The sequence below is a fragment of the Psammomys obesus genome, unplaced genomic scaffold (genome assembly GCF_907164565.1).
Source record: "Psammomys obesus unplaced genomic scaffold, mPsaObe1.curated_primary_1811, whole genome shotgun sequence".
Classification (NCBI taxonomy): domain Eukaryota; kingdom Metazoa; phylum Chordata; class Mammalia; order Rodentia; family Muridae; genus Psammomys; species Psammomys obesus.
This window is the reverse complement of record NW_026594418.1, coordinates 789980-799696: the sequence shown is the minus strand read 5'-3', so window position 1 is coordinate 799696 and position 9717 is coordinate 789980. Positions and strand designations below refer to the sequence as shown.

Here is a 9717-nt window from a genome sequence, read left to right as displayed (position 1 = left end):
ATTTTAAAAATTGCCATTTGAATTGATGACTTACTGGAGTTTTATAAGTGATCATATGTATAGCAAAGAACCATTTAGTAGAGATTTCTCTATGATTTATCAGTGAATGTTTGACTTGAATACCCATTTTATATACCTTTAAATGCACCATTGTATAAACACTTCTCAATGTTTAATTCATCAATAAAGATGTCAAATGTGGGAAAAGTTTAAGAAGCCCTGAGCTAGGGGAGGGCTTGGCACATAGTGGGACCTCAGCGAGCAAGTGAAATACAAATATTTACTTATGGCTTCTACCTGCATCTTACTGGAATTGCATGAGGACTGAAATAAATCTAATAGATAAAGGTCTTACGTAGACATTCCAATAAAAACAAGTTAAAACATATAAATATAATGAAGTATTTGTGAACACTTTTGTAAGTAGCACTGGGTAAGGAAAGGGGCCTTTTCTTCATAGAAAAGAAAGACATTCAATTTGAGCAATCCAGCATCAGTGAATAGTCTAAAGCACTTACTGAGAATTTACGGGTAGGCCTTTGATTCTCAGTAGGAAGGGAAGGTTTGAAACCCACTTCTTCCAGCACCAGCATTTAATTGCAGGCTTAACAGGAGCTCAAGCCTATAAAAGATTCACCTTGTTTCTCTGAACATATATATTATTTACTGTACAGTCTATAAAATATTTACCCATTTTCTTAGCCAGCTGCACTCCGCTCAGCTTTAACTACCTCATTGCAGCTTGAGCTGATCAAATAGGCGGCTGGCACCTCTCCAGACACGGGCTGAGCAGGCAGCTGGAAGGCGCCCATAATTCATGTGTGTGTCAGAGCACATAGAAATCAGGGTGTTGAAAGGCTTTCGAAGGTGCTGGGCCGGCGGAGGGTCCTTGGGTCTGTAGTTCTTTCACTACCACCAGCTCTAGTACAGGACTGTCACTGCCAGGTTTGGCTGAGAAGAGATCTCTAGGCAGGGTTGCATTTAGAGGATGTCTGTTGTGTTCTATGGGCCTTGTTCAGGTAGGTGGGAATAATACCAATTCCCGTGCCTTTGTTGGTAAGAAAACAAACACAACCACAAAAATTCTCTGTTGCTACTGGGTATAAAACATGTGGCCTTTGAACCAGAGTTTTAGGCCAGAATCACGCCTTCCTCTATTATATATGAGTATATATAGAAAATTCTGTTGCCTAAAAGTGTCATTGGGACATTCATGGGTAGCTTCAATGTTGGGATCACAATGTTAGGCTCTGAGTGTGTTGCAGCTAGCTGAAAGCACTCAATGCAGACTAGAGACAAAAAGAAGAGGAAAGTTTTTGTTTTTTTTTGTTTTGTTTTGTTTTGTTTTCATGATGGCCCAAGGTGCTTGCTGGACAGGTTGGGATCCATATTTTGTAGAAGAGAAGCTAAGACTTTGAAAAAGAAGTACTTTGCTCAGCTCTCTTTTTACTCATCACCACCCATCTGTGTTCAAAGAGAATTTTTATGAAATTAAGTTTTGTTCTGTTGAAAATTAAGGTGCAAACTTAGCTGGGAAGGAGCAAAGAGAACCCAGCACTAAGCAGTCGGAGTACTTAGGAAAACTGCCAAGGGTAAAGAGCAGTTTAACATGCCTCTTTGCAATAGTGTGTGTGTGTGTGTGTGTGTGTGTGTGTGTGTGTGTGTGTGTGTGTAAAAAAGGAGGTCCGTTCAGACATATGCAATGTCAGGGGCCAGTCCAGGGTTTGGCAGGGGGCAGGGCATTGGGGTGTGGAATAGACCCAGAGTGAAGTAGGATGCTTGGACTACGCTGCTTATAGTCTGACTCATATCGAGTTACCTCCATGACTTCCCAATGCTCTGTCTTTGCTTTAAACAAGCAAATGAGGACCATCTATCTTTGTAGTTTAATGTCTGGATAATTCTTAGCAAACACTACTAGGAGACAGATTAGACACAAGTAGAATTGATAATGGACAAAAGCACACATCATATTATGTACTGCTGGCTATAAATCAACAAAAGTCGGCTAGTCTTAAATACATTCTGACGCTGAACTCTGTGAAATGAACACTCATAAAAAAAAAGTAACCAAAGTTAGAATCAGTTCAACTTGACATGGAAAAGAATATTGGTGGATTAGTAAGCTACCCCTCTCTTTAGTTTACAAAGAAATATTTGTTTATAATGCAATTGGAATAAGGAAAATAATCAGAAATGGTGAACTGTGTTGTACAGAAATGTAATAAAAGCATAATCTATATCCATAGCATTTGATCTGCAAATCACTTAATACATTGATGAGAATATGGTTTCGGTGAAAATTGTTGCATAAGCGAGAGTTAAAAGCCTGGGTCCCCAGATACCTTGTGCATGTTATCCCAGGTCTAATACTGTGCTAGGCCTTGCTCAAGAGGGATCTAATCCCCCAGAACTGTGCTGTGGTATTAAAAACAAACAAACAAACAAACAACAACAACAACAACAAAAAACCAGAAAAGTATGTGGATGAAGGAACTGCAATTCAGGTAGCTAAGATATGTCCCTGATTATAAATGATACAGTCCAAGGGCCAGGACTGTATAAGTCCAAAATATCAGCATAGTCGTCATTGAGCCTCCCCGTGTAGAGTCAGAACATTATTCACGGGTGGGCAAATTAGCTACTTCCTCACCTCCTGCATTGGTCTAAAGGTGCTGATACAGGCATAGCTCAGCATCTCTCCAAACAGAGGCATTGAGGGCCCCCCCCCCCAAAAAAAATGGGCTGTCCTAACGTTTCTAAGTCTGTAAAACACCGTGGCCTCTTCACTTGTCCTGACTCCCATCTATCATTTTTTTTTTTCTCTTGTGGAAATGGCCTAGTTACCGGTCTTCTCAAGAACAGACAGACAATAATGCTACTTTGTTAAATAACCAGAAAGTTAATTCATACAAAGAAAGCAAGCACCTTATTACCTCTCTCTGAATCATGGTATTTTGTAGAGACAGTTGAAGGTAGAGGGTCATTTGCTCTAGGAAATGCAGTCTTTGGGATGCTCTCCTGTTGATAATGTCAGGACCTTTTGTCTTACCATACACATTTATACCCAAAGAAAAATTATCTTTCTAAGTAAAATACCCTTCAAAGAATACTTGGAAGTGCCTTCATTAGCTTCTCAGAGAATAAAAGGAGGAATGAACTTGGCTACTGTAGCCTCATAATTCTGTACAGTGTTCTGTCTCCTCATCAGCTTTTCTCTGGAGGTCCCTGAAGAACAGCACGAGAACCCATTTCATGACACCAAGAGAAAGAAAGAAAATGTTTCCAGTATGACCTTCACTTGTTTTCCTCTAAATCTGCAAGTCCTACTGAATTTGTTAATGTACCTGTGTTAATGTTAATCTAATTCGTTAATGTATCAGTGATATAAGAGCAATTTTATTTAACATCCTAGGTGAGCAGTTTAACCAGATTTGTCTAGTACTGGTTCAGCATCCGATACTAGGTGTTGGGCTTTCAGCCTTAAGCCTGGGACAATTTCAAACAGACTGGAATGGTCTAACCACCATTGTGATAGCATTGCCCCTCCAGCGCAGGAAAAGCAGCCCCTGCTGCTCTCACCACACAGGGACATGCAGGGTCCCCTAATACTCCCTTTAGGTTTTCCTGTAATTTTTTTTAACCTTGTAGAAGAGAGATAACAAGGGCCCATATTGTCCTATCCCGCTTACAGTTCTCATGCTATATTGTATGGACAAATAGTACTTATTATTATTTTATAATTATTATGCTCTCAAATAAACTATAGAAGAAGAATATAAATAATTACCATTTTTTTGGAAGGCTGGAGCCACAACTTTCTCTAGCAGGATTGTGAAGTGTGGCGCCTAGAGACAAAGCTCAGAAGAAGATAGACCAACACAGACATGTAAACAGAGGATAGATGAAAAGCTGTATAAATGAGCAGAAACTCATCAAACTTTTGCAAGTCCTATATGCTCTTTATTTGTTTGCTTGCTTGTTTGTTCTAAGACAGGCTCTCATGTAGCCTCGTCTAGTCTAGAACTTCTATGTAAAGGAGGATGACATTGAACTTATGATCCTTCTACCTCCACTTTCCAAGTACTGGGATTACATGTGTGAACCATTATGCCCATTTATGTGGTACAGGGTTTCATGCATTCCAGGCAAGCATTTTGCCAACAGAGATACATGCATGACTCCAGAGTAATTAATTTTGTGGCATTAGTCCCAGAGCAAGAACTTATCTAATCTAATCAATAATTTATTCAAAGTCTACATTCAAACATCTAACTCTTGATAAGGTCGAGATTAAAACTGAACCCTTTAAACACATTACAATATTGTTTTGAAAACCCCAACTAATTTTATACATTTTCCCCAGAGAATCCTTTCATGGCACAATTCTCTACTTTAGCTGGTAGTTTATTCTTCTTTCAGCAGAAACCTGGGGACTTTCATAACAGAAAAGAAATCTGTTTTGGGTCTCACCAGCTGTCTGGCCTACTCTCGCTCCATTTTCGGATAGTGAGGTGGCTTCAAAGAAACAGCTGAGAAAGCAGAGAGGGCAGTCCAGGAGCCTGGATCACTGATGAACATTCCCATCAGCATCAAGAAGCAGAAAGTCTGCTGGGCCAAGTGACTGGCTATATCTATCAACTTGCTGTATTTTTTCCACTTAGCCTTCCTTCTAGGCCTCTTTCCAACTCTACTCTTGTCTCTAAGACTCCTTGGCTTCCTTTGTAGCCGAGAGTCCATTAGGCTCTGGGCAACTGGCACACAGGGACCCACCTATTCATTTCCATATACTTGCTCTTAGCAAAATGCATTGTATAAAATAGAGGCTCAGTAGATGAATAAATAAATGAATGAAATGATTTAATGCTTCATAGTTCAAAAACATGCCCAAGAATTGGAGGATCCATGTCTTGTCTAAAATATCATTTTCAAAGATTTTTGAATAAATGTGTAAAAAGTAAAAAACAAACAAAAAACCAAAAAACCTAGTCAGCCCTGAAATCTCGCACATAAAAGTAATATTAAATGAAAGGAACAGGTTGTGTTGATATATTTGTGTATATGATTTCAAGAGGAAGGGAGGGATTGGAGAGAGAAAAGAAAAGGGTGACTGTATGATGTTTAACTTTTAAAAGTATGTAGAAATGACAAAGGAGTGATATACATGAATAAAATTATGAACGGACAATTGGTTTTGTGGCACACACTAGAGAAACATTTGATTGAGTACTCAGCACTATCTAGCAGATCAGTGCCTCACTTACCTTTTCTGCTATTGTTTACTGTAGAAACTGAATCTCTGAGGACAAAACATTTTGTCAGTTTTGTTCATTGATGCATTTTCTATATAGAAGATTGCCTGTTACTAAGTAGATGTTCAAAAGATATTTGTGGCAAAAAGACTATCCCAAATAAATACATAAATAAACAAATAAACAAATAAATAACAATCTGAGTTTGTGTCAGGCTTGCCACAGCAACCCATGGCTTCTTTCTTTCTTTCTTTTTTTCTTTCTTTCTTTCTTTCTTTCTTTCTTTCTTTCTTTCTTTCTTTCTCTTCTTTTTTTTCTTTCTTTCTTGGCATCTGTACTGTGAGGAAGATATTATTATTCTAATGAGGGGGGCCTCGGAAAGGTAGGGTTATCAGCTCAAATCCAGACAGTGGCTCACCTCATAAAAAGCTGCATCAGAATTCAAATTCTGGGTAGTGTGGCTACAAACACATGCTCTCACCATGACCTCAGTCTATCATGAGGCTGAAGCAGAATATTCATGAAGAAGATAATGTAAAAGCAGAGACCCGATTTCAACTCAGGCCATCTTAGAAAGACCTCATTGAGCAAAGATATCCCTTTAAATTAACAATGTAATAAATGTAGGATGGGAGAGATTAAAGCAGGCTAATAAATGAGGGAGGGCTAGCCAATGACTGTACCTCCTAATGAGATGTCCACCGTGTGTGGATAAGCAATTTCTCTGAGTACTGTCTCATGTGAAGGGAATAGTAAGGAGCTCTTCAGTGGCACACAGACATACCTTCTTCCACATACACCTGCTAGGGGCTCAGCAGAAGACAGTGAGTAGACGTCTGGAGTATTGCATAAAAGCTGTCTGCCCAACCAGTCAGAGCTATTAAAATCTATCTCTCTGAAATGAACCCTGAAAGCAGGTCAAACAAATCTAATTTTTATTGTTCCTTAAGGAGATGTCTGTGCCGGAGACAAAGGAGAAAGGCAAGGGGCCAGTTCAGAAGAGAAGAAGAAGGAAAAAAAAAAAACCTAAGAGGCCTTAAAAAATTAAATGTTCAAAAGAGCTGTGGCAGGCAAGATAAATGATATATTACAGTGCTGGTTTAAACCTAATTGATGACTAATGTTGTAATGCAGCTGAACCTATGCTGATCTATTATCTGTCTGGTCCAGGCTGAAGGGACACTGCAAGGAGAAAAATAGCTAACTGTTTTAACCTGATGGAACTTTAGAAAAATAACCAGTCTAGTTACTTTAAAAGATAAATGGCTAGGTGACGACCTTCTAATGTATATCAGGGTCTTGCAATGCAAAATCAAAAGTTAATTAAATAGAATCCAGCACAAGAACAAAGCAGAAAGTGTGTTGGAGAGACCAAGCGGCCATAATGAATTGTTCTGTTCGGTGCCTTCAAAGAAGCTATCAAACCGGTATCCAGTAATGCCAGACAGATAACATAGTAATCATTGAGAAGTCAAATTCACATGCAAACACCATCTGTGAAATACCTGCATATCGGCACAGCTAAGCCACAGGCACTGTGAGGGTAATAAGGACATCAGCAGAGTTGCTGTGATGGGTGGGAGGGGATATATATTGTTTTATGACAGCATTCAGAATAAAACATAAGCAAATATGTAAAGGATTTAGGAATCACCTTGGAAGGCTTCCAGTGGCCAAGTCTAAAGCAGTGTTAGCAACAGAGAGGCGAAAGTATTAAGTTATGCCAAATACTAAGAGGAATCAGAGCTAACATTACCAGTAATGGAACAAGTGGATTTCATGTGCTTCTTGATACAGTGAGCTAGGAAGTAGCCAGCACCATTTCCGTGGTAGCCTGCAAAAAATGAACAAACAGGAAATGATTATAAGGAAACATCAAACTAACTGATGAACTTACTACAAAGTATTTGGGCAGTTCTTCTCAAAAGTATTGAGCTTATAAATAAAATATAAAGCCGGAAGGAGGATGTGGAAGGTACTCCACATCAAAAGACCTGAGGAGACATGACCATTAAATGGAACCTACACTGGCCCAGGAAAAAACATGTTGGTGTGATAACTGATTTGAATAAGAATGGTTCCCATAGGCTCACGTGTTTGAACACTTGTTCTCAGTTGGTGGAATTGTTTAGGAAGAATTGGGAGATGCAGCCTTGTTGATGGAGGCTTGTCACTGGTGGCAGGGTATAAATGTGATTTCAAGGGGACAGGCTCTTTCCCAAGTGGGCAGCCAAACTGGTCAGCAGCATCCACGTGGTTTTGGGTTTAGAGGCCAGCCAATATGTGGCACGGCAAGCCCTTCCCATGAGAAGGTAAGAAGTCCTGAGAGGCCATTGTGTGAAGCTGTGAAAGTGATGCTTGGATGGCATTGAAGACCATGGGATGTTGAGCAGACCAGAGCCATGGATAGATGCCAAGGAGAGCTACACACAAGTAGTGGCACAACTCCACCTTAGGCCACCTAAGGCCTCCAGTGTCAGACATGGTGCCTCAGGATTTACAGTTTGCCTTGCTGGGTTTCAGTCTTGTTGTGATCTAGTATTTTCTCAGTGTCCTCCAATTCCTCCCTTTTGGAATGGTAATCTGTATTCTCTGGCATTATATGTTGGAAGAACTTCATTGGCTTTTTGGTTTTGTAGGTGACTTCAATGAAAAGATTGCCTTGAGTTTCAAAGGACTGAAATTTGGACTTTGAAACAGTATTGAGACTGAAAGAATATGAGGACTTTTGAACTTGGGCTAAGTGCATTTTGCATTATGATAGGGCAACAAGCCTCTGGGGCCAGGGAGTGGATTATGTTGGTTTGAGTACTTGGTTCCAAGTTGGTGAAACTGTTTGGGAATAATTAAGAAGTGTGGCCTAATGACGGGAGGGAATAAGTCACTGGGAACTGGCTTTGAACTTTCAAAAGGATTTTAAAGCAGGTACTCTCTGATTTTTCTTATATGTGGATCTGGTTGTGAGCTCTCAGCTGCTGCTCCAGTCTCAAAAAACAAAAACAACATCAACCAAAAAAAAAAAAAAAAAAGCAAAACAAAAAAGATTTTTTAAATAAATCTGTGATCATTTTAAAATTAAAACATTAATACAAAAGTGGCATTATTGTTATTTCTTTTTTTTATTATTATTATTTCTTTAAGGACCTACATCTAGGCTTATTATTCCAGAGACCATTCTCTTCAGAAGTGACTAAAGGACACCACCAAATCCTGAGTACCCTCATTTGATTGGAAGGGGAAGAAATTATATAGTAAAAATATATTATTATTATTATTATTATTATTATTATTATTATTATTATTATATTGATAACAATAAAGGTCATATCCCATAATAGTCTCAAGCGGCTTCAATGCAGTGTTGCCTGAACAACTCACATGGTTTAGACACTGAGGCTATAAAAGGACCATTGAGAATAGCTCAGCTCTGACACTGCCTACAGAGAGGCAATCGCCATTAGCATATGTAATGTATGTATTTATTGCAGTTATTCTAAGTTAATATTTGTGCTAGTGTCATTTATATGTACATATGTATGTGTATATATATATACACATATAATCTCTTCTAGTCCATATAAAGGCCTATGAGGAAGGTCTTGTCTGCATTTTAAAACATGTTGAAAAGATACTCACTTTCTAAAATAGACATTTTTTTCTAAATGAGAGCTTTGGCAGTGGCTAGAAGAATTGATGACAGAGTTTATGGCTATTGCTCCAACACTGAGGATAGACAGTCTTAAGAGTACAGAGTCTATTTCAAAAGACTTTTTCGAAGTTCAACTAGATCTGACCTGCACCTTAGGCTGAATGTTGCATCTGGAAGAGAAAAAAAAAAACAAACAAACAGGAGAGGCAGATTCTAGCCAACTGTGCAAGGCAAGATCACTGCAGGCCCACTTCATCTATTCAGAGGGCCATAATTTCTAGAGTCCAAGCAGAGTTTCACTTATCTCATCCTAACCAACAACATACCCGTCGCTAATAATATTCACCTGTTATTTTGATTAAACCAGGAATTTCTGAACATATCGTTGTGCAAAACTCACTACTGAATTTACCTTGCAGGGGAGATAGCAGGCTCACAAAGGTGCTTTTCCCAGGCAGAGTCTCATCCAGCAGTCTGGATATGCTGACTCCTGTGGTTTTCCCAAATGTGGAAAACTAGCTGCATAATTTGTGGCAGTAGAGGCCTGTGTTTAAGATAAACCCCAAAACAAAGCAAAGCAAAGGAAAGCAAAACAAAACAAAACAAAACAAAACAAAAACCTTTACTGCTTAGCCTGAGAGATTGAAAAACGTCACCCATTTGAGCTTACTGTGGACAAGCCATGATAACATTTTTCCTAGCACTGGCTCAATTTTCTTCCTTATCTGCACACTCCTCTTCCTCCTTCTTCTCTTCTTATTATTTCTTCTTATCTTCCTTTTGATTCTCTTCCTGTATGGAAAAACAGGAACACAA

At 39.0% G+C, this 9717-nt stretch overlaps 1 non-coding gene across 1 annotated transcript; it reads left to right on the top strand.

Annotated features, from left to right (window-relative positions):
- Positions 1-9305: 9305 nt before the first annotated feature.
- Positions 9306-9467, top strand: LOC129685440 (U1 spliceosomal RNA). Its single transcript, XR_008721485.1, has one exon. It is a non-coding gene; the product is annotated as a U1 spliceosomal RNA (small nuclear RNA).
- Positions 9468-9717: the final 250 nt, after the last annotated feature.